The sequence below is a fragment of the Typopeltis vanoorti genome, chromosome 14 (genome assembly GCF_054136105.1).
Source record: "Typopeltis vanoorti isolate ZY-2024b chromosome 14, IOZ_Tvanoo_1.0, whole genome shotgun sequence".
NCBI lineage: Eukaryota > Metazoa > Arthropoda > Arachnida > Uropygi > Thelyphonidae > Typopeltis > Typopeltis vanoorti.
The window spans coordinates 4,947,886-4,973,710 of NC_143562.1; the positions used below are offsets into that span (position 1 = coordinate 4,947,886).

Here is a 25,825-nt window from a genome sequence, read left to right on the forward strand (position 1 = left end):
CTGAAAAATCTCATATAAAAGTTCCTCTCATCACGATGAGAATCGAACTCAAGCCTTTTACAATTGAAGTGCACAATGAACCATTGTTCTTCCAACTGCACTATGACGGCAGTAGGATAAGTAAGGTGAGAGGCAATAGTCACTTTATGAGAAGCATTAAGTGCACACTAAGAAGTTAACCAAGCTGGTATCGAAAATATAAGTGCATTATGAGTACTTAGCTAATTATTCCCCCAAAAAAAATATCCCAGGAAGTTCTTTCAATATGTGACTATGAAAGTAAAAGTCACATATCGAAAGTTACCTTTCATTCTGATGAATTGTTTATCAAATATCTTGAACAATGATCAAGATATTCATCTTCATAATGTGGCATTATGTGGTATTAGAATGAGTGTGCTAATTTGACGATAATAAAACAATACAACTCATCACGTTGAATGTTTTAAGAAGTGTTCCAATGTAACTTTACTTGTTTTACTTAACATACAAGGGGGAGGTTCAGTTTGCAGCAATTAACTGGCTCAGTGATAAAGGAAAAAAATAAATAAAAATAAAAAAAATCACAAACGACAATTTTTCCCTAGGGAGATTAAAATAGAAAATTTGCAAAAAATGAACAATTGGGAAATTTTGCCTACCATTTCTCATTAACCGTGCAGTGATTAAGTGTGATTGAGTACTGTTACTACTGATTTTTATTTGTAATTATTATAAGTGAATTATAATAATTACAGCTAGCTAATGGGTTAGTGATAGCGCAAGATATAGCCTCTCCTAACGAAATGTCAACCCCACCTCCACGTGGTGCAGCCTGGATTCTAACAGATGGGGCTCTGATGTCCGAGTATTGGCAGAATAACCATAACAACAGGAACTGAGGAAATGCAGTTTCATAAGCCAGTCCAGATGCTTTAAGGTAGTGGCCCTACCACTGGACTTACTACACTTTGGCCAGCATCAAATTTGTAGGACATCTTACCTTGCTTCCAGGTCTCATAAAGGAAGAAAATTTGGACAGCCTAAATCAGATTCTCAACTCAGCTCGATCAAGGATAATTGGAAAAAATAAAACATTTTCAAAACAGCAACTTGGAATATACAGGGAATTGGACACGATAGTCAATCGGATAAAATACTATCATAAAAAAAAAAAGATAAAAATTACAGCTATAACAGAAACTAAGAGAAAGCAAAAAGGAACCAAATTTACATTCAAATTTACTCTGGTGTTCCTAGAGAAGAAAGAGCCCGAATATGGCTAAATCAAAAACACCTAATAATGATAGCAGTTTATGCACCAACTGAAGGCAATGAGGAAGAAAGCAATGACTTCTACAGTATGCTACAAGATGTCTGGAACAAGGTAGATAAAAACGATTACATATCTGTTCAATGGAGACCTTAATGCCAGAATTGGAGACATTCCTATTTCTTAGGCTTCATCCCAGATGAGTCTTTGACTCCATGAGGTCTTGGGGGTAATAATAATAATAATTATTGTTTAGGAAACTATGGAGAACATATATGCAATAGCAACAGTAAAAAGTTAATTGATTTTTCAGTATTTAATAGTTTAAAAATCCCAAATTCATTCTTTAAGCATAAAGACTGCCATAAGCATACTTGGTCAGCACGTGATTCGCAGACAATTATAGATTATGTAATAGTTAAAAAAAAACAAAATTCATTCTAGATACAAGAGTATCTAGAATGAATCTAGATACAAGATATCTAGATACAAGAATATCTTGAGGCTGCGAATTAGAAATGGACACTTTCTTTTTGTTTCAAACCTAAGATTCCCACCTCAATGGTTAATAAGAAAAGTCCATTCATCTGAACAGGAAACTTTTTTGAGATTGGCCTTTTAAATGACACCAAATAGCTCTATAAAATAAGAATTAATGAAAAAATAGAAAATATAAACTTAGGCAAAACTGCCGAGGAAGAATTGAATACAGATGCAGCCAATAAATCACTAGGAAAAAAAGAGGAAATGGTAGAGAAGAAAGGGAATTAGATGGAATGATCAGACTGCTTAAATTATTGAAGTCAAAAGGAATGCTTTTAAAAAATACTTAGCAACAAAATCACAAGATGACTATATAGAAAATAATACAAGAGAAAAAGAGGAATCGCTAAACAAGCTGTAAGAAAAAAACACACAGAGTCCTGGGACAACTTTGTCTCTAAACTTGAAAAAGATATTACATGCCCACAGTCCAAAACTTTTAAAATATTAAATAATTGAAATAGAGATCTAAGAGAAGATGCACATCTTTCACCCACCGATCAGAATACCTGGCTAAGTTATTATAAAAACCTTTGGACTCATAATAAAGATTCTGAAACAAACTTCAATAATGAGATGCTCTTGGATCCCATATCAATAGATGAGTTAGAGACTACTCTAAAAAGTTGTAAAAACTATAAAACACCAGGTGAAATGGGTTAAATACTGAATTAATCAAATATGCAGGCCCAAACCTCAAAATTTGTTTCCTTAAACTAATAAATAAAATATGGAATGGTGGACCATCGCCAAAAGACTAGCAAAAAGGTAATAGTTATTCCTACACAAGAGTGATATTAATAACTGTGAAAATTATGGAGGAATTAGTCTCCGAAACTCTGGATATAAAATCTATAGTAAAATTCTGAAAAATAGACTGTCCTAATGAAGATATGATAGGAGAAGAGCAGAATGGATTCAGGAGAGGCTGCTCTTGTGCAGATGGATACTTTACCTTAAAAATTTTATTGGAAAAACATAAAGGATACAATGTGAAAATCCATATTGTTTTTATTGATTATTCTAAGGCATTTGAGAGAGTTAATTGCAATAAACCTTTTGAGATATAGAGTTCCTCATCACCTAATTAAAGTGATCCATGATACATACATATACAGACAACACGATTGCATTAAAAGTTAATGGAAAAATCTCTGACTGGAAACCTATAAACAGTGGGGTTAGGCTTCTGGGAATACAGCCTATCACCAATTCTCTTCACAATCTGTATGAATTCTATAGTAAGACGGAGACTCACAGTACATGTTTATATCCCAATTAACAAATGCACTAATTTAGGCACAATACTGTTTGCAGATGATCAGGCTATACAATTATACAATGTATTTCAATAGATCTTTAAATATTATTAATCAGATTTTTAAACCCTCGAAGGTACAAAACATTCTTCAATTAGAGCTTATAAAACATTAGCAAGACCACTGCTGACTTATGGAAGTGAGGCATGGGCGATCACAAAAGGAGATGAGAGAAGCATTATGGGATACTAGGGAGTGGAAGGAAGGCAAAGTAGTTCCTTTGCATAGAGGAGGCTATAAAACTGTGGTAGTTAATTACAGACCAATCACAATCTCAGGAGTGGTGGTAAAAATATTGGAAAGGTTGGTTAAAGACAAAATTCAAGAATGGGTGGATCAGGATATGATACTCTATAGGGACCAACACAGCTTTGTTAAAGGTCGATCCTGACTTAGCAATTTATTAACTTTTATAATAGAATGACATCTGAGTTGGACAAAGTAAATGGCTACAGTGGCACTTCTGGATTTTGCTAAGGCTTTGACAGGATACCCCATGGAAAACTGTTGTGCAAATTGGAGTAGATGGGGATAGATACTAAACTGGTGATATGGATAGGAGAATGGCTCAGGGAGAGATACCAGAAGGTAGTGTGCAGAGTCCAGGATGAGGCAGGTGATCAGTGGTGTGCCTCAGGGCTCTATGCTTGGGCCACTGTTGTTTAATTTGTACATAAATGATATAGGAAATGGCTTAAAGGGAGATATTCAGTTGTTTGTTGATGATGCAAAGTTAGGTAGCACAATAAAAAATCAAGTGATGTTGAGAGTTTGCAGGATGATTTAAATAAGCTGGCAAAATGGGCAAAAGGTAATGGATGTCAGTTCAATGAGGAAAAGTGTAAAGTTATGCATTTTGGGATTAAAAGATTACCAGCTGTGTACTACATTGATGGAACGATACTCCAACAAAAGATTGATGAGGCTAGGGACTTAGGGGTGTTTGTTGGTGGATAGGGAGATGAAGTTCGGGGGACATATTGCTAAGGTGTCCAAGATTGCACATAGAATTACTTGGTTATTGAGGAACACACTAACATCCAGAGATAAAGAGGTTATTATTCCCCTTTATAAAGCATTGATACTTCCACATTTGGATTACTGTGCTCAGGTCTGGCCACCTGGATTCCTTTGAGATGAGGAGATTGTGGAGAGGGTTCAGAGGAGAGTGACTAAGTTGGTGAGTGATGTAAAAAATGCTCCCTACATTGATAGATTGAGAGCACGTGGATTGCAGAGGTTGGTTGATAGGAAAAGAGGAGATATGATAGAAACATTTAAATTACTAAAAAGGTTTTTATAAGATTGATGCAGGGGAAATGTTTGAGCTATGTGATAGTGATGGAAGAACAAGAGGTCATCCCTGGAAATTAAGGAAAAGTGTGGTTAACAAGACTGTTAGAATGAGGTTTTTTACCTGAAGGATGGTGAATGAGTGGAATGCATTGCCTGACTTAGTTGCGAGTTCTTCATTTGTAAATGAATTCAAGAAGAGATATGATAGATATTGTTTTGATAGTTTGGGTCTCCAGCGATGAGTCTACTGACTCCATGGAGCAGATACCCGTAATAATAATAATAAATCAAGTGATGAGAAGTTATACTACCTTTGCCACAGCCCTGAAAATATTTCAGGTGCAAAGTTTGTTTGCTTACACTTGGATAAACGATTAAACCAAATATATAATTGGTGGCATAGCCAAGTGATAAAACTTCCATCAATTTATCTCTAATCAAGAGAATTTTAAATAAGGTGTGACACCTTTTGGAAATTGGTATATGGAAATATGACATCTCCATTACTTCAACCTTAGTATCACCACCTATGGTTCTGGTTCCTACTGATGAGACCTCAATAAAGGTTGAAAACTGGTCTGGGTAGCGACCCTTCCCTTAATGCATAGTATTATGGGATACTAAAGCAGGCGATGAGAAATTATACCACCTTTGCCACGAGTTGCCCCACTCCTGAAAATACTTCAGACACAAACTTTGTTTGCTTACACTTAGATAAAGGATTAAACCAAATATATAATTGGAGATGAGAGAAGAATAACTGCAGAAGAAATGAGATTTATGAGGAGAACAGCAGGATACACCTTGGATTACATTCCATACCAGGATTAAATCATAAAAGAAATAAAGAAATCATGGAAGAAATGAATGAACAACCAATAATAGAATACATCTAAGACTATAGATGGAAATGTAAACAACACGTCAAAAGAATGGACAATAGTAGAATCGCCAAACAAACCCATAGGGAAGAGATCAGCTGGAAGACAATATAAAAGATGGAATGAGACCATAACAGGCCCAAAGGCCTAATACAAGATATGATGATGATAAGTGAATTATTTGAATTATTAAATAAAGGAAAGTGAACTGCATTCATAACTTGTGTGTGAACTAAATTTTTTTTTTTTTGAGAGTGGTGAATGACCGGAATGGATTGCCAAAGGTAGTTGTGTGTTCCCTGACCCTAAATGAGTTTAAAGAGAGGTACGACAGGTATTGTGTGTAAATTAAACATGCCAATAAATTATATGCTTGGTTTTATCCTTTATCCAAGTGTAAGCAAACAAAATTTGCATGTGAAGTATCTTCACAATTGGGCTAATTGTATATAGGGGCTAATAACTTCACATCAATTGTCTTAGAATCCCATAATGCAAGGTACATATTCTTACAGACATGTATAATACTATTATTATTACCACCCCAAGACCTCATGGAGTAAAAGACTCGTCTGGGAGGTCCTTTTATCACACAAACACAGCTCATCATACCATGTTTTAAACACATTCAAACTCTTTGCAGACACCACATTCTCAGGCAAGGCATTCCAATCATTCACAACTCTGCACGAAAAAACCTGCCACTCACTGTCCCTACTCACACCCTCATTATACAGTTTCCAGGGATGACCTCTGGTTCTCCCCTAATCTTCCACAATTCTCTGTAAAACTTCTCCGGCATTGATCCTATAACAACCCCTTACCAACTTGTAGGTCTCTATCATACCTCCCCTCTTTCTCCTGTTCACCAGACTTTGCAAATTACATCTTCTCAATCTTTCCTCATACTTGACATTCCAGAGATCAGAAACTACCTTAGTCAGTCTCCTTTGGACCCTTTCCAACATCTCTTCATCCTTCTGAAAACATGGAGACCAAATCTGGGCAAAAATGTCCATGTGTGGCCTAATCAAAGCCTTATACAACGAAACAAGAATCTCCCTACTTCTACACGTCAGTGTCCTCCACATCATTCCCAGAAGCCTTTGTGTTGTCTTCACAATTTTGATGATGTGTCACCTAAATTTTAGATCCTTATCCACTATCACCCCCAGATCTCTTATTTCCTCTACCTCCAACAATATATTCTCACCAAGCATAAATTCTGCATCCCATCTTTGTTTTCCAAATTTTAAAACCTTACATTTTGCAACATTGAATTCACATCCCCATTTCCGTTCCCAATCACTCAATCTATTCAAGTCTTCCTGTAAGGCCACAACATCTTCACCACACTTCATAGTTCGTCCCAACTTTGCATCATCTGCAAATAACTGAATATCTACATCCAAATCTTCACCTATATCATTAATATACAAGTTAAACAGTAATGGATCTAAAACAGACCCCTGAGGCACTCAACTAGTGACTTTCCTTTTCCTGGATATCGCTCCCCCCATACACAACTTCTTGATACCTATCAGATAGCCAGTCTCCAATCCAATGCACCAATCTAATATCCAACTAGTTTGACTGTCAACATATCATGAGTTACTCTTTCAAAAGCCTTTGCGAAATCCAAGTATATTACTGTGTGTCCTTTTCCTCTGTCCAAGGAAGCAGTCACTTTATTGTAATAAGTAAGTAGTTTACTAAAACATCACCTCCCTTTAGCAAATCCAAGCTGTCCATCAAAGATAATACCATTGTTATCAACCCAACACTGGATCCTAGTTCTCACGTTTCTCCAACATCTTAACCACAACACCTGACACACAGATAGGCATACAGTTTGATGCTTGAGTTCGATCAAGCGACCTCCTTTATGAAGTGGCACAATCTTGCCCTCCTTCCACTCCTTAGGAACTTGACCGAGTGCAAGACTCATATGGTAGGTGTCAACTCCCTGGCACATTCTTTCAGAATACATGGCGATATATTATCAAGTCCCACAGCCTTATTAACATCTAGTTTATTACTCAACTCCCCATACACCTCTTGCTCACCTACAGTTAGTCTCTCCTCCCCATCATCAACTGCTCTCAATCCCTCCATGAAGTCACAATTGAAAGATCTTTATGAACTGTTCATTAAGTATCTCCACCACACATTCTGCATCAGCTGTCTTTATACCATTTTCTCCAATCAATGTCATCCTTCCATAATTATTCTTTCTTTTGCTGGCTACATATCGAAAGAATTCCTTAGGATTCTTTTTGGCTTCATTAACCAACTGCTGTTCATACCTCTCTTTAGCTACCCTCACCAACCAAGTCACCCTCCTTGCTTGGTCATTGTAGACCTCATTGAATTGGTTATTTCCACTTCTCTTATGCTGCCTCCACAATGCCCTTTTTCCCTGTATCGTATGCTTAATCTCTTTATTCATCCATCTCACACCCACCTTATTTAACCTTCTCACCCTTGGAATACATTTAGACATTGCATCTACTAAACAGTTTTTGAAAATCCCCCAAGCTGCATTGATCTCTTTTCCAGCTAATTCCTCATTCCATGCTACACCCGCAAGCTGTCTCCTGAGCTCTTCACAATCACCCCCCCTTGTAGTTCCACATATACCCTTTTCTCACAGAGATCCTCGCACTGCTGGCAACCACCCAGGTAATCACCTCATGGTCACTCTCACCAATTGGTGGATGATCTGACACCTCATTTATAATTACATCCTCTGATGAGATGACCAAATCCAAGACCCTCAATCCTCATGTGCCCTCTGTTACATACTGTCTGTGTTAGTTATCCCTCAAAAACTCAAGAAACTCATTTTCTTTACTTCCAGTTGCTATCTCATCATTCCAGTCTATATTGCCATAAATAAAATCACCCATAATGATCACCCTTTTCTGATTTACTTTGCTAATTTGATTGTACATTTCATTATCATCACCTTCCACATTACCTGGTCTATAACAACATCCCACCAAGTATTTGATTCCATTCACCTCTAACTCACACCATACTGCCTCAAAACCACTGACACTATTTCCCTCTTGCATCTCTACTTTATATAGACATAACTCTTTCTCTATCATCAATAGCACTCCCTCTCCCTTTTTACTCCTTCTGTCCTCACGAAACACATCATACTCTTCCATCTCTATTCCTGTCAGGATGTCATCCTCTTCCAACCATGGCTCACTTATTCCGACAATTTTTGGGTGAACAGACGCAATTAGTGTAACCATTTCATCTGCCTTGTTTCTTATACTTCTAGCATTTGTATACAAACACAACAGCTCATTTCTGGATCTACAGCTAGTTCCACTGATACCACCACTCACTCGATGTGATCTCTCCATGCTCGACTGGGGCCATTTCCCTTTCTGCTTCTTCATTTTAAAACCCTTTTCAATTTCAACTGTTTCCTCTTGATCCCTGGTCATCCCATTCCTGCCTACACATGCTGACCTCCTCTTGGAACATCCACCTTTCTCATGCTGTGTACCCCTGTCCACCCCATGACTCCCCATTTCCCTGCTCCTCTTGCACACCCATTCTCTCATTTTCTATACTCATATCACTCACTTCCCCATTCATAACCACATCTTCAGTCTCTCCTGTCTTACTCTCCCGCTCTTCCACATCACTTCCCACTCAATCTGATTCATTCTCTCTATTCACTTCTCGACCTTCCAGCAGCAGTCACTCCAAGCGACTCACACCATAACCACTCAAATGCAATCCATCGCTCCCATGCAGCTCACTTCATCCCTGAAACTCATTCCCACATTAACAAACTGTACTCCCGTCTCCTCACACATTTCAGCCAGCATATCATTCATAATCCTTGCTCTCCGCCTCATTTCACCACAGTCATACCTAGGCAACATGCTAACTACCCTTCCTGTCATACTATTCTCTTTTATACTTCTAAGCAGCCTCCTGATATCCATTCTGACACACTCCTTGTCCTCTCTCAAATCATTCGTACCTATTAATACTATTAACTCTTTTGCTCGCTCCTGCCTCAATCACTCTACTCATTTTAGTGCCCGGAAAACATACCTTGTGCATTTTATCCTCCAGCACACCTTTAAGAATGAAGTCGCTATACAACGCCACTCGCTCATCTTTCGTTAACTCTTTCATGCAATCATTATTTATTTTAATAGTTTTTACCTGAATTTTCTTTAATTTCATTCTACATCCATTTCATTTCTTGCCTCATCCAATCCATTTCAACTTCCGAATCTTGTGACACATTCTCTCTATCATTCAATCTTTCTAACTCTCGACCCCCTCTTCTTACTTTCACTCTCATTAATCCTTCTTTGTTTCCGTACTTTCGGTCCAACATGCGTCCAACTTTCACTATCATTCTTCCCATTTTCACACTCCTTCATCTTTCTTTGTTTCTGTACTTTCAGTCCAACATGTGTGAGACATTCTCTCTATCATTCAATCTTTCTAACTCTTGACCCCCTCTTCTTACTTTCACTCTCATCCTTCTTTGTTTACATACTTTCGGTCCAACACGCGTCCAACTTTCACTATCATTCTTCCCATTTTCACACTCATTCATCTTTCTTTGTTTCTGTACTTTCAGTCCAATGTGCGTCGAACATTTACTATCATTCATTCTTATTTCACTATCATCCATTCTTTCGATTTCTGCATCACGCCATTTCTAGTTTCATTCATTCTCTCAATTTTGTTTCCTTCCTCCACTCTCACCTCACTTTCGTCCCTTTTAACATCCATTAGAGTTTTCAAATCGCACTTTTTCTTTTTTACTGATTTTTTAACATTTTTTTCCACCTCTCTCTTTCTCACCATCCTTCTCTTTCAAATGTGCACTCATTTTCTCCATGACAATTTCGCTACTAACACTTTCTGTCATCAATTTCATATTTGCATTCATCAATTCCTCGTTCAGGTCACACTTCGCACACACCCTCCTTCCATCCTCACCAAATATCCACAAATCATTTATGTAATCGAAAGAATACATATAACAGACTTCACACTTAACAAAATGACTGAAATCTAAATTAAAGTCATAAAATGACAATGCCGTCGTTATTTTTTTGCAGGTTACTAAGTCTAATAATAACGATTTCATAATTAAGTTTTGGCAAAAAAAATCCCCCACACTAATAAAACCAGTAGCGCACAACGGTTACAGCTTCTCTCAGTGGGAGCCAAGGTCGAAACTGGTCTGGAAAATATGTGCCTTGCATTATGGGATACCAAGACAATTGATGTGACGTCATTAGCCCCTATATATACAAGCAGCCCAGTACTGAAGATACTTCACGCACAAATCTATCTCTAATCAGAGTATTTTAGTAATAAGGTGTGGCACGTTTTGGCTACTCATATATGGAAATATGACTTCTGCATTGTTTCAACCTTGGTATCACAAGTCTGGCTCCCATTGAGGTCACATCAATGGGAGCCAGTTTCGACCTTTAAACTAGTCTGGGTAGTGACCCTTCCCACAATACAAAGCATTATAGATGTCTGTAAGGATTATGTGCTTTGCATTATGGGATACTAAGGCAAGCGATGTGAAGTTATTAACCTCTATATACCAGTTGCCCAGTTCTGAAAATAGTTCAGGCACAAACTTTGTTTACTTACCCTTGGATAAAGGATGAAACCAAGAATATAATTTCTAGGCATCTTTAATTTATAGTATAACCAAGTGAAAAAAAAAATTTTAACAGGTATTGTGTCTATAAATCATATGTGAGCCTCCCGTGATGAGTCTTCTGTATTCTTGGAAATACCTATATAATAATAATAATTTATGCATTAGGACAATTTTCGAAGGTTATTATTAAGTTTTTAGTGCATTAGTAATAAATAAATCCTTTGATTGGTAAATATTTTGATAATTATGCATGCACATGTTCAACATATCTGTGCCCAATAAAGATGTCTTGGTGACTAAGGCAAAATATTGGTTTAGTAATCTAGATGCATATATTAATTATATTTAAGTTTTTTTAGACATATTAAGTGTATATATTCCAAGTGTTTTTACCATTTTGTATATTTTCACAACTCTGCCATTGGAAGGTGGGGGGGGGGGTTAGAACTTCCCCCATGGGTCTTAAGCCCAGATAAAGGAAGAGGCAGCAAAAGGAACTCTTCCCAATAAAAATTCCCTAATTATATAGCAAAGAGGAGATTTGATAGAGACCTACAATTTAATAAGATGTTGTTATAGGATCAATGCTGGAGAAGTTCTACAGAAAATAGTGGGAGATCAGGGGAGAACCAGAGGTGATCCCTGGATGCTGTTTAAAGAGGGAGGGGTGAGTAGGGAAGTGAGAATGATTTGTGAATGATTGGAATGCCTTGCCTGAGAGTCTGCAGAGAATTTGAGTGTGTTTAAAGCACGATATGATGAGCTGTGTGTGTCTTATGATAAAAGGACCTTCTAGATGAGTCTTTGATTCCATGGGGTCTTGGGTAATAATAATAATAATAATTATGGAAACCGAGCCCAAGAAAACAAGTACACCACGTGTCAGATGTGTTGGCTTGTAGAATTTTTGATGACCACTATATAAATTGGCAAGAGGATAATGCATGGATGAAGATTCAAGGGCAAAGCCAACAGAAACCTTGGAAACAGATGAAGTCACCACTTTCACTTAAACATAAAACATTAATTGCAACATGGAATATTAGAACTATCTTTCAAATTGGAAAGACACAGGAAGTTATAAAGGAAATGGGAAAGTAAAGAATAGATATTTTAGGAATAAGTGCATTGAGACAGACTGGCTATGGAAGAGTGAGAATGGTAGATGGATATCAAATATTGTATAAGAATCAGATGAAAGTCATTAAACAGATGTGGCACTTATATTTAGTACAGAAACAAGTGGCATAACTATAAATAATAAATTACACAATAATCAGAGTAACATCAGTCTACACTGATGATGTACAATTAGTTTCAATATGAAATATCTGTACTTTTATTTCATGTGGTTATTTATTTATTTATGTGGTGTAATTATTATTATTTAAAAATCAGAGAAACCATCATTTTGAGACCTTCAGTAAGTGTATGCAACTGCACTCATAGAGAGTGTGAGTTTGGACTAGGAGCAGTTAGGAATAAGAGCATGCCTTTTACAATCTGTCTGTGATTACCATTTGCTTTCCTATTAGTGTTTCATAAAGGAGGTGATAGAACTTAGGCATCAAATTATAGGCCTATTTGTGTGTGTGGTTCAGTTGTTGGAGAAGCTGGTGAGAACTAGGATCCAGAATTGTGTTGACAACAATGGTATTATCTTTGATAGACAGAATGGATTTGCTAACAGGAGATCATGTTTTAGTAATCTACTTACTTATTAGAATAAAGTGACTGCTTCCTGGGACAGAGGAGAGGAATACACAGTAATATACTTAGATTTTGCAAAGGCTTTTGATAGATTAACACATGATAAGTTGATAGTCAAACTAGAGTGGATGGGATTGGATGTTAGATTGGTGCATTGGGTTGGAGACTGGCTATCTGATAGGTATGAACAAGTTGTGTATGGGGGAGCGATATCTAGAAAAGGAAAGTCACTAGTGGTGTGCCTCAGGGTTCTGTTTAAGGTCCATTGCTGTTTAACTGTATGTTAATGATACTGGTGAAGATTTGGATGGGGATATTCAGTTGTTTGCAGATGATGCAAAGTTAGGACGAACTATGAAGAGTAGAGAAGATGTTTTGGCCCTTATAAGAAAACTTGAATAGATTGAGTGAATGGGCATGGAAATGGGGGTGCGAGTTTTAATGTTGCAAAATGTAAGGTTTTACAATTTGAGAAACAAAGATGAGATGTAGAATTTATGCTTGGCAGGGATTGTTGGAGGTGGAGGAAATAAGAGATCTTCGAGTGATAGTGGATTAGGATACTGAAATCCATTGTATAATGGAGAATGAATTCCATTATACAATGGAAAAGAAGTAATCTTTTCCATTGTATAATGCTCTGATTAGGCCCCACATGGACTACTGTGCACAGATTTGGTCACCCAGTTTTCTAAAGGATGAAGAGATGTTGGAAAGGGTCCAGAGGCAACCGACTGAGGTAGTTTCCGATCTCTGGAATGTCAGATATGAGGAAAGGTTGAGAAGATGCAATTTACAAAGTCTAGTGGATTAGAGGAAGAGGGTTGATATAATAGAGACCTACATGTTAGTAAGGGGTTGTTCTAGGAGCAATATTGAAGAGGTTTTACAGAAAACGGTGAGAGATCAGGGGAGAACCAGAGATCATCCCTGGAAGCTGTATAAGGAGGGTGTGAGCAGGGGAGTGAGAAGCAGATTTTTTGCATGCAAAACTGTGAATGATTGGAATGCCTTGCCTGAGAGTGTGGTGTCTGCAGAGAATTTGCTTGCGTTTAAAGTGCAGTATGATGAGCTGTGTGTATGACAAAAAAGACCTGCTAGATGAGTCTTTGACTCCATGTAGTTTTAGCATAATAATAAATAATAATAAGAATATGTCAGTATTTAAAGCAGAAAGAGGTTTGAGAGAGAGAGAGAGATTAACTGATATAAGAGCTAACACAAAAAGTCAGGGAAAATGAATTCTAATGGGAAGAATCGTGAAAATCTGTGTGAGAGCAACAATGTTAGGTAACTATGTTAATGATGGGAATGGTTATTATTATGAAAATGATTATGGAGAGAGAACGATTGCGTACTTTAGGTTCGGACCTATAAAGTATGTGTAACTAGGGCCACATTTATACTTTTGGAGGCTCTAAGCGCAACATCATTATGAAGCCTCAAAACAACAATCATTCAATTTATTCAAGTCTCCTTGTAAGACCACAACATCTTCTCAACTCATCGTTCGTCCCAACTTTGCATCATTTGCAAACAACTGAATATCTCCATCCAAATCTTCACCAATATCATTAATATACAAGTTAAACAGCAATGGCCCGAAAACAGACCCATGAGGCACACCACTACTAACTTTTGTTTTCTGGATATCACTCCCCAATACACAACTTGTTCATACCAATCAGATAGCCAGTGTCCAATCCAATGCACCAATTTAATATCCAACCCCTTCCACTCTAGTTTGACTATCAACTTATTATGTGTTAATCTGTCAAAAGCCTTTGCAAAATCTAAGTATATTACTGTGTATCCTTCTCCTCTGTCAATGAAGCAGTCACCGTATTGAAATAAGTAAGTAGATTAGTAAAACATGACCTCCCTTTAGTAAATCCATGCTGTCCATCAAAGATAATACCATTGTTGTCAACCCAATTCTGAATTCTTGTTCTCACAAGCTTCTCCAACAACTTAACTACAACACCTGACACACAGATAGGCCTATAGTTTAATGCTCGAGTTCTATCACTTCCTTTATGAAGTGGCACAATCTTGTCCTCCTTCCACTCCTTGAACCAGTGCAAGACTCGTATTAAAAAATATGTCAAGGCCAGCTTCAACTCCCTGGCAGATTCCTTTAGAATATGTAATGATATATTATCAAGTCCCACAGCCATATTTACATCTAGTTTGCTCAACTCCCCATATACCTCTTGCTCACTTAGAGTCAATCTCTCTTCCAATCATCAACTGCTCTCAATCTCTCATTGAAGTCATATTCACAAGATTGAAAGATCTTTACGAACTCCACCACACCTTCTGCAACAGGTGTCTTTATATCATTTTTTCCAATCAATGTCATCATCATTCTATAACCATTCTTTCTTTTGCTGGCTACATATCGAAAGAATTCCTTAGGATTCTTTTTGGCTTCATTAGCCAACTGCTGTTCATACCTCTCTTTAGCTACCCTCACCAACCAAGTCACCCTCCTTGCTTGGTCTTTGTAGACCTCATGGAATTGGTTATTTCCACTTCTCTTATGCTACCTCCATAATGCTCTTTTTCTCTGTATCGCATGCTTAATCTCTTTATTTATCCATTTCACACCTACCTTATTTAACTTTCTCACCCTTGGAATACATTTAGACATTGCATCTACTAGATAGTTTTTGAAAATCCTCCAAGCTACATTGATCTCTTTTCCAGCTAGCTCCTCATTCCATGTTATGCCAGCAAGCTGTCTCCTGAGCTCTTCATAATCCCCCCCCCCTTGTAGTTCCACATATACCCTTTTCTTACAGAGGTCCTCAGAATGCTGGCAACCACTCAGGTAATCACCTCATGGTCACTGTCACCAAAGGCCTAGTACAATTGCAAATCTTGATTTAAAGTTCTGAATAAATTTATTATTATTATGGTTATTATTGAGGACCTCTGTGGAATCACAACTGATTGTGGAAGCCCATTTTAGATTACAAAATCTATCATACCATTCCTAAAACTCATTCACAGTTCATGCCCTGACAGCCTCATCATAAAAAATCTATTTCTATACCTGTCAGGACATCTTCCTCTGTGAACCATATTTTGCTGATTTCAACAATCGTTAGATAGGCTAGGGCTATTAATGTGCTACTAATTCATTCCCTTTATTCCTGTTTCTCCTGTCATTTGTATGTAGACGCATCAGTGCATTATTAGAATTCCTATACTATTATTATTTTCTCTAGATTTCATTTGATTCCACAATATACCATACATTCCACCACCTCCCAAGTGACCATACCTACAAGATGCCATTCTTACCCCATCTTCCCTGGCAACTCTGGTTTCCTGCCCTAACAGTCTGACTTGCCCCAAGAAACAATCACTCTAGATTGTTGCTTGGGGCTAGCAACAATCACTCTAGATTGTTGCTTGGGGCTAGCAACAATCTTCCATGTTTAGATGCAGCTCATCTCTCACATATAGCTCTCCTCTATCATCAAATGCACTACAGGCATCCACATAATCCAAGCCTCTTTCGACACTTTCTTGCTAGGCATTCATTATTGTTGCACTTCTTCTCAACTCTCCATTATCAGAGATCGGCAATATCAACCATTTCAGATGCTACGCTGCCTCTTGCCAGCTGATTCAGGCTACCTCTCGGGCCATTAATATCCATTATCACTCACGCAATAGCCATAGTCACAGTCCTTGTTCATTCCTCCAAGAAAGCACTCCTCTAGCATTCAATTTGCACATCACAAATCATTGAATCTCCATACATCACACTTTTCAATGGTATTTTATTGAGATTGTGTTCATTATTTACAGTTTTAATTTGTTTTAACTAATATAAAATACATGTTTTTTTAATTTAATTAATTAAATAAATTTTATTAGCATATAAGTTAAAATAACACAACATAAAATAAAACAGGCTGGGTAATTTACATTTTTATACCTTTATAAGGTGAGGGACCTCAAAACTACCTGTAATCTCCAATGGAATTAAGCCAATGAAGCAATTTAAAAGGCAAATTAGATTCTATTTATTTTGTCCATACATCAATTTAAAAAAAACGGCATGCCATCACTTGTAAAGGATCTCTTACATAAATCAGAACAAATGGAGTTAGATAACTGGAGAACCAATAAATGGGCATCAGAAAGTAGTACATTTGGTGGATGAACTACTACTATGGCATTTCATAGTTAAGTGTTAGTGTATTCACTCTCCAACCAATAAGTGTTAATCCAAATCCCACTCTAGACATAGATTGCAAGATGAGCATGAATCTTTAGGTGTGAAAAGAAATTTCATTACCCAGTTTGAGATCACCACCCTAATTATTGGATGCCAGAAATGATGAAATAACCTTTAGATTAGAGACTGAATAGCTCAGTTGGTATAGAGAAGCCCTTTAATCGGAAAGACCTAGATTCTATTCCCATCCATAAGGTGAGGAACCTTTATCTGGTCTCTTTCGATTAAAGCTGAGTTAGCCAGTCTCATAGGAAGGTAGAGGTTTTTTTTTCACCTGGAAACTCAGGTTTTTCATCCCTCAGAACAGGCAAACTGACCCCACAAACACACGCACACACATGGATCTACAGCCATGAATACTTACAACAATATGGAGGAGATAAGGTCCTCACCACATTATCTGTATGCCCACAGTCAACCACAAGTTACACTGATAGACAACCTCCTGGATGGAGATGGCACATGTTGCTGATTGTTAACCTTTTATGGTATAATAAATTTAGTTTAATCCTTTATCCAAGTGTAAGCAAACAAAGTTTGTGCCTGAAGTATCTTCAGAACTAAGGCAACTCGTGGTAAAGGTGGACCAAGCTCTCATCACTCCTTGTCTTAGTATCTCCCATAATGCAAAGCACATCTCCTTGCAGACATGCATAATGCTATGCATTAAGGGAAGGGCCACTATGCCCAGACTGTCTTCTTTAACCTTTTATGGGTAGCAGTTGCATAAAACAAAAATGCATATTGGTAAAACAGAATTTAAGAGAGCAGTGGTATTATAAGCGATGGAATTTCTGAATATGTGAGAATAATCAGCCATATAAAAGGAAGTAACAGTTGTGCTATTGCACAGCATCTAAATGGTTTGAGATAAGATCTGGTGCGAGACAGGGTTATAAAATGTCTGGTTACCATTAACAATAATTGAGGAGATTATGAGAAAAGTTAAAGGTGTAAGAAGAGGAATTAAATGGAATCCTAAGCCACAGTTAGACAATCAAGATTATGTAGACAACACAGTCTTCATATTATTAAAATACAATGATATATAAGCAAAATGAGAAGACCTGTATAAAACAGCTGAAACTGTTGGTCATACATAACTTTAAAAAAAGTTATTAAATTGAATAGCAAATGCCACAAGGAAATTAAAAACAATCAATCAATATGCAGTAGAAGTAAAGAATTTTACATACTTGTAAAATTCTTAACTAATTCTTACTAAAATTCTTAGCAAATGTAGACACTGAAGGTGAAACCGACATGGATATAATGCAAAGATTGAAAAAAGGTAATACTGCTTGGGAAAAAAAAAAAGTAATAATATACAGAAATCATCCAAATATCATAACAAAACCAATGGAAAGATCTTCAATAGCAATGCTAATGCTGTATTATTATTATTATATGGATTAGGGACATGGAAGCTGAAGGAAGGTAAATTAAACAGTTTTAAACAAAATGCCTGCATGAAATATTAAAAATATCAATTAAAGATGCCAAGACATTATATTCTTGGTTTAATCCTTTATCCAGTGTAAGTAAACAAAGTTTGTGTATGAAGTATCTTCACTATCAGTCATAAGGATACTTTGCATGAATTATATAAGCTGAATGACCAAAAGAGCATCACTAATGAAATAAAATAAATGAAGATGGAAATGGATTGGGCAAATACTGGGAATGGACAGCAGAGATTCCTAGAGTGGCACTGACATGTATCCCAGAAGAAAAAAAGTAAAGTAACTGAATTAACTTGGCAGAGAATTGCAAAAAAAAGGAAAGAGTGGCTGGCTGAGAGAGCTAGGGAGAAGTTGAATTATCTCACGGTAATTCAACTTCTGTGCCATGAGGAGGATAAGTGAGTGAGTGATATAGCACAGGATGATGGAATTGCTGCCGTTCCTATTGAATTATATTAACAATGGCTTCAATGGGAAATAGCCAGTTATTTGCTGTTGCTAAACTAGAGGGACTAAACAGTAAATGATGCAATGTGGAGTATACACGAGAATGTAAATCAACTGGCACTGAAGCCAAAATATAATAGTTATTCTGTTCAATTTTGCATAGTGCACAATTATGCAATCTAGATTGAAGAGATCAGAGTGGCTACATATGAGAAGGCACTGAAAAAAAAAAAAAAAAAAGATCGGTGATGAGTTTTCATGGCATTTTCATAGGTTAAGAAAGTGAAAAGCACTCTGCCAAGTAGGGATAAGCAGTCCTTATCCTCCTAGTTACTAGGCTTTGTATGACCATATCTTAAATACTATGCATAGATCTGGTTACCTAGGTTTTAAGGGATATTTAGATGATCAAGGGGATTTAGATGCAAGTGACCATGACGGGTGATGCATATATAAAATACTTGCTATTGGACCAGATTGAAGGTTTGTGGATTGCAAACTTTAGTTAATAGGCTATGACAATTTAAGTTACTGTATGTAGAAGAAATTTTTCTCCATATGACAAGAAGGAACATAGGATCACCCATAGAAACTGAATAAGAGCATTGTAAGCAAACATGCTCTTCAATTTAAGGAATGATCCCTGTGTTCCTCCTACCAGGAGAGAACACAAGGTGAGGTGCTGAAAGTAGAATGGATTGCCAGAGGGTTGGAAGATCACTGTGTGTGTGAATTAGTACAAGAGGCATGATAGGCATTGTGTAAATGGCTCCAGCAATGAGTCTTTGGACTTCATGGATAGTCCAAATAATATAACATCTAGAATAGCATAAATACAAGTACTTTCTTAGAAGGAGATTAAGTTTTTAGTTGTTGTTTTCTTTTTCCGATTTCAAAACATAAATAAAGAAAGAAAATAAGTTGTTTTTTTTTCCAGAAAATATACTAAAAGACATTAGAAAGCGACTGCCATAGAGTCCAAGAGTCAATGTACAAGATGTCCAGACAAAAAGATAATCAAATCACACCTTAAACTCATTTCCTCACTCTCCACACACTCACGCAATGTATTTAACTCATCAACCACTGTGTGCAAAGAACCTGAACTTGGCTCAATAGCTCACAGTATTCTTAATATAGCTTTCAGAGATGGCCTCTTGCTCTATCCTTGTCTTCCTCTACTCTATGAAAAATTTCATTCATCTTGATAACAGTCCCTCACCTTAACCTGCGCGAAGGAGAGAAAACATTTGTGGCAATTGATTTCGCCAAGGAAATAACCTACTTACCAGTACTAAAGGTCGACGGTCTGCAATATGGTGAAGAAGTGACTACAAAAAGTTTTTCGAACTTCTTGTATCCATTTTAATAAACCTTGTCATATGACAGTTTCGCACGATACATAAACAAGGAATGATTTTCAGATTCTGTAAATAACAGAATTTCCAGGTGGTCTACTCTTCAGTTTTACCCCGAAAAATATTGCTACTGATAAGATCCCCTGAGGTGAGGGTAAAAATTGAAGCAAAACCTTATTAATTATAACATCCGTCTTTCAATTAAGGCGATTCCAGCAAATCTTTCGAACAGCTGTTCGTGAAAAACCCCGCCTATCGCTCTAACAGCCAAATTTCACGAGAATTACAAGTAGCGCTTTATTTTATGGACGCATTCATCAGCCCAAGTCGATGACCAAACAGTTTCAACCCTGTTCGTTATAAATCAACACGTGACCTAGCTGACTGTCAGAAGATTGGGATTTTTGTCTGCTAGTTTGTAGAGAAAATATATACGCGTTTAGTAACTTATATATTTAGTTTAATCCTTTATCTAAGTCTAAACAGACAAAGTTTGCTCCCGAAGAATTTTCAGGACTGTGGCAAAGGTGGACTAATTTCTGATCACTTCCTTAGTGTCCCATAATGCAAAGCACATCTCCTTGCGGACAGGTATAACGCTATGCATTATGGGAAGTGTCCCTACCAAGACCGGTTTCGGCCTTTATTTAGTTCTCTTCAGTGGGAGCCGGACCCAGAGGTGATACCAAGGTTGAAGCAATGCAGAACTCATATTTCCATATGCCAAAAGGTGTCATACCTTATTATTAAATTACTCTGGATTAGAGAAACATGTTAGAAGTTTTTTCCCACTTGTTAGACTATAAATTATATATTTAGCTTAATCTTGTATCCAAGTGTAAGCAAACAAAGTTTGCGTCTGAAGTATCTTCAGGACTAGGGTAACTCGTGACAAAGGTGGACTAAGTTCTGATCACTTATAGTCTAACCAAGTGGGAAAAAACTTCCAACATCTTCCTCTAATCCAGAGTAATTTAATAATAAGGTGTGACAACTTTTGGCAACTGGCATATGGAAATATGAGTTCTGCATTATTCAACCTTGGTATCACCTCTGGGTCTGGCTCCCACTAAAGAGACCTCAATAAAAGTCGAAACCGGTCTGGGTAGGAAACCTTCCTATAATGCATAGCATTATACATGTCCGCAAGGAAATGTGTTTTGCATTATGGGATACTAAGGAAGTGGTCAGAACTAAGTCCATCTTTGCCACAAGTTGCCCCACTCCTGAAGATACTTCAGGTGCAAACTTTGTTTATTTACACTTGGATAAAGGATTAAATTAAATATATAATTTATAGTCTAACCAAGTGGAAAAAACTTCCAATACGTGTTTTAATGCACAGAAAGAAGTGGAAGACGAAGTAGTTTTCACGAGAATGCACAGAGTTGCCTCATTCATTTCAACTAATCTTCATCTATACATACAGTAACGATATTTTTTGTGGAGAAAATAAAGAACAAATCAGAAATTGTTTTATAATAAAAAAAAAACAGGTTGCGTTTATTTGTTTCACTAAAACTAAAAAGCTTTATAACGTTTATTATAAAATATAAGCATCTACATAGCATTTTAACAATCATATTATTACTTAATTAAATTAAGGGGATATTAGATCCCACATTGTTTTAAAACCGAATAAGAAACTCAAAGATTGGAATCAGAGAGTTTCATGCCGAATATAGTGTAAAAAACTATAAAGGTATCGGCGAATACTAGCGCGAGATGAATGCAAGTAGTCCTAGAACGTAGTACAAACACGGGCAACTCGTTGCAAAGATGGGTATAGTTCTGCTCGCTATTTTGGACAACTCGTATAGCAGACTATATAAGTTCTTTTCGCTATACCCTTTGGTATGATTTTGGTCTAGCTACTCACTGATGAAGCCTCAATAAAGGCTGAACCCGGTCTGGGTAGTGACCTCCCACCATAATATAATAACAGCATACATTTACTAGAAACGTGTTTTTACATTATGGAAAATACCTAGCCTAGCTGTTTTTTTCCTGAGATCCAGAGCCTGAGAATCCTGTGCGAGCCCTACTGCATGATACCGGCAAGTCAACTTGGTAAGACCCTTATTTTGTTATTTTCCTTGTTTTTTTCTCTGCTATTTTTGTTCTTGCCTGGTGCCTGTCTGTCAGTCTTCCGCCTGTTAGCAGGAGAGTTCTGCGGACGGGGAACGCTTGGCGTTTCTCTCTTTTTTTTTTTTTCTCTTTTTCTCCTGGAAGGCCCACTGGTTCCTTCCTTTTTTTTCGGGAAATTATAACAAGGATATTCTTAACTTTCTGATATGACTTCCTTCTTACCTAGAGTGAAAACCCTCGGTTTCGAGGTAAAATCTAACATCGAAAAGCGGACGTTCGCGAAAGCTTTAATAGATACTGTAGGGATAAATAATATATTCAGATTTACCCCGTACGGGGGAGGGAGGTTCCAGGTCGTTGTAAAAGACGAAGCAACGAGAGAAAAACTCTCTTTAGGAATTCAATGCGAAGGGCAAAATTACCTCCCTACTTTAATAGGAAGTATGTTAAAAACGATCAGAATAGACAGATTCCCAGTCGAATATTTAGAAAGCGGGGACGCTCTAATTAAGAATATTTTTTCCAAATGGGGAACAGTGAAAGAAGTTAGAATAATGCAGGACAGTGACTTTCCAGAATGGAAATCGGGGGTGGTATACGTCTCCATGGAGATGAAAACACCCGTTCCCAACTTCGTCTTTATCGGTTCAGCCAGGGTAATGATCAATTACCCTGGTGTCAAGAAGCAGTGCTTCAGATGCGGATCCTTCGAACATATGGGGGCAGACTGCCCCAAAGGCAAATGCCAAAACTGCTTGACAGCAGGTCATGGCCTGGATAAATGCGATCAAGCATGCTTAAAATGCGGGGACACAAAACACAAAGTAAATGAATGCCCGCGTAGAACAGCTGCGGAAAGAACAGGAGGTAATATAACCCCTGCCTCCGCAATACCTACAGAAAACCCTGCGATGGCAGAGCAAGAAGCAGCTCCATCCGTGCAGCCACCACCTGACACGATGTTGATAGCAGATCCTAAATTGTTGAAACAAACCACACCAAGGAAAACAGAAAAGAAGAAGAAGCGCTCCTCAAAGGTAGAAACCCCTACTAGTAAAACAGAAACAAGAGAAGAAAAAATGGAAGCAAACAGTGCCGCAAAACGCATGAGAGACTCGGACACGGAAGAAAATAAAAGGACAAAAGCCAGTAGCACAAATCCAACAGAAAATAATAGTGAAACCCCAACACCAGCAAAGGAAAATCTAACAACGGGGGAACCAGGGGAACTGGAATCCCAGATCTCCAGTAAAGACGATTCTGACGATGATATGAAATTCTAGGACATCAACATGGAGGATAACAATACAACTTCCCCCCCTCCCCCCAGAAATCCAGGAAGTTCGTAAACGAAGTAACACCTCCCCCAACCTCTAAAATGAACCAAAGTTTAAAAATTGCAACATTAAACGTAAGCGGTCTGCGCAATCCTCGGGCACAAAGCGCTGTCTAGAGACTGATGCTAATGCATAATATCAACATTTTATTCTTGCAAGAAACCCACTTTTACAAACACTGGGACGTGGAGAATTTTTCGAGAAGCTACCCGGTCACCAGGTACTGGTGCTTCGGGGAAGCTCACTCGCGAGGGGTGGGGATACTAATTCTCCCCCCAATCGCGGGGGGGGTTTCAATGTCCAGAAAGACGCTAGGGGACGTTTCTTGTCCGTGGACTGGAAGTACGGTGGCCGTAACACCCGGTTTGTGGCTGACTACGCCCCGAACAACCCCCACCAACGAAACGGTTTCTTTGCCACACTGGAAAACTATTTTCTAGGCGCGCAACACCTAATCGTGGCGGGCGACTGGAACTGTATAGAAGATGCACGATATGACAAAATAGGCGGGAATGCTAACAGCAGAACTGGCGGTTTTGCAGCACTGAAACGCTGCTGCGAAAACTTCGACCTTGTTGATATCTGGAGACGGCAGAATCCACTAAAAGTCGGAACAACGTGGTGTCGTGGTCAGATATCAACAAGTCTCGACAGGTTCTATGTATCCCAGTTTTTAGAACCACATGTTCTTGGGGTACGTCATATCGCTGTGAGAAGTCTGCTAACAGACCACCAAATGGTACTATTAAAAATAAGGATACCAGAAATAATAGAAACAGCCAGAAGTCCTTGGAGGCTCCCTCCCAATTTCCCCTGTCTTTTTAGCGATAAGCTACAGAACCTCTGTAACGAATGGAGAGACACTAACTGGGACTGGGAAACCTGGCTACAGTTCAAGTCGCAGGCAAGGGAACTCTTTAAGCGGTGTGGGCGTGAAAGGGCGCACCAACAGAGACAACGTCTGAGGGATCTCTATAGGGAGCTCGGCTGGTACCGCGCAAACGAGCGGAGAGGAATTTCCTGTAGCGATCTTATCAGACAGGTAGAAATCGAGCTACATCAAAAGCGGCTGATTAGAGTCGAGGACCTCGATTTTCGAGCGAGACTCTATCTCAGATATTTGGAAACACCTTCCGCCGCTTTCTACAATCAACAACGGGTGGCGGCAAATGACGAGCGAACGGTTTACCAGATCCAAGAGAATGGCAAACTGATAAAATCAACCCCTGAAATACTTCGCATTTTCCATCAGCAGTACCTCGGCGCTTTTTCGGATCAGCAGAGCGCAGATGTGTTCAATGAGTGGGACATCACACGTCTTCCCGAGCATCTTACCGCTCTGCATGACAGGCCGATAACTGCTGAGGAAATAAAAACAGCTTGCAAAACAATGAAGGCAAGAAAAACCCCAGGATTATATGGGTTAGGGATACAATTCTACCGATCTGTCTGGAACTACGCACTACCAGTTTTAGTCAAAATATTTAACGAATTTCTCACTTCGGGAAATATCCCCGAGGAATTCGTTAAAAGCTACACAATTTTTATCCCAAAGAAAGATCGAGATCGCACCTTGGCAGATAGCTGGCGACCGATCTCCCTAACAAATTCGGATTACAAAATATTTGCAAAAATTATCTGCAGCCGCATCAAATGCGGAGTAGAAAGAATCATAACAAGCACCCAGGATTACGGAATACCGGGTAGATCGATGGAATTAAATCTCTTTTTCTTAAGAGATCTAATCCGTCCGCGAAAAATAAAAATTACCCTTTGGCACTTCTCTCTACGGATCTGGAAAAAGCGTTCGACAGCGTCAGACACACGTACTTGCAGGACATCCTTCAAAAAATAGGTGTGGGCTGGAGGCTTAGGCAAACAATCAAAAACATCTACGCAAAGGCCGCTACCCAAATAGCTATCAACGGGTTCCTCTCGGAACCAGTTCCAATTAAAAAGGGGGTAAGACAGGGCTGCCCACTAAGCCCTCTCCTCTTCTCACTCGCGTTAGAACCCCTCATAAGAAAAATAGATAACTCCCCTGCAGTTAGAGGAATACCGCTACCTCTAGTCTCCAGACAGAGCAAAATTGTAGCATATGCCGATGATATAGTGGCGACGCTCAGAGATTCTGAGTCCATCTACATTTATTTCGGCATTTTGCAAAAATTCAGCATGGCCAGTGGTCTTCGCGTTAAT

General features: G+C 38.2%; 1 protein-coding gene across 1 annotated transcript in view; it reads right to left on the minus strand.

The window, feature by feature from the left end:
• The window catches only part of LOC150099135 (uncharacterized), a 35,623-nt gene extending 15,202 nt beyond the window's left edge, over window positions 1-20,421 (minus strand). The window contains exon 1 of the mRNA XM_090404039.1: window positions 20,133-20,421. The gene's annotated coding sequence lies outside the window, so the exon portion shown is untranslated. The remainder of the gene's footprint in view (window positions 1-20,132) is intronic.
• Between the last annotated feature and the right edge of the window lie 5,404 nt (window positions 20,422-25,825).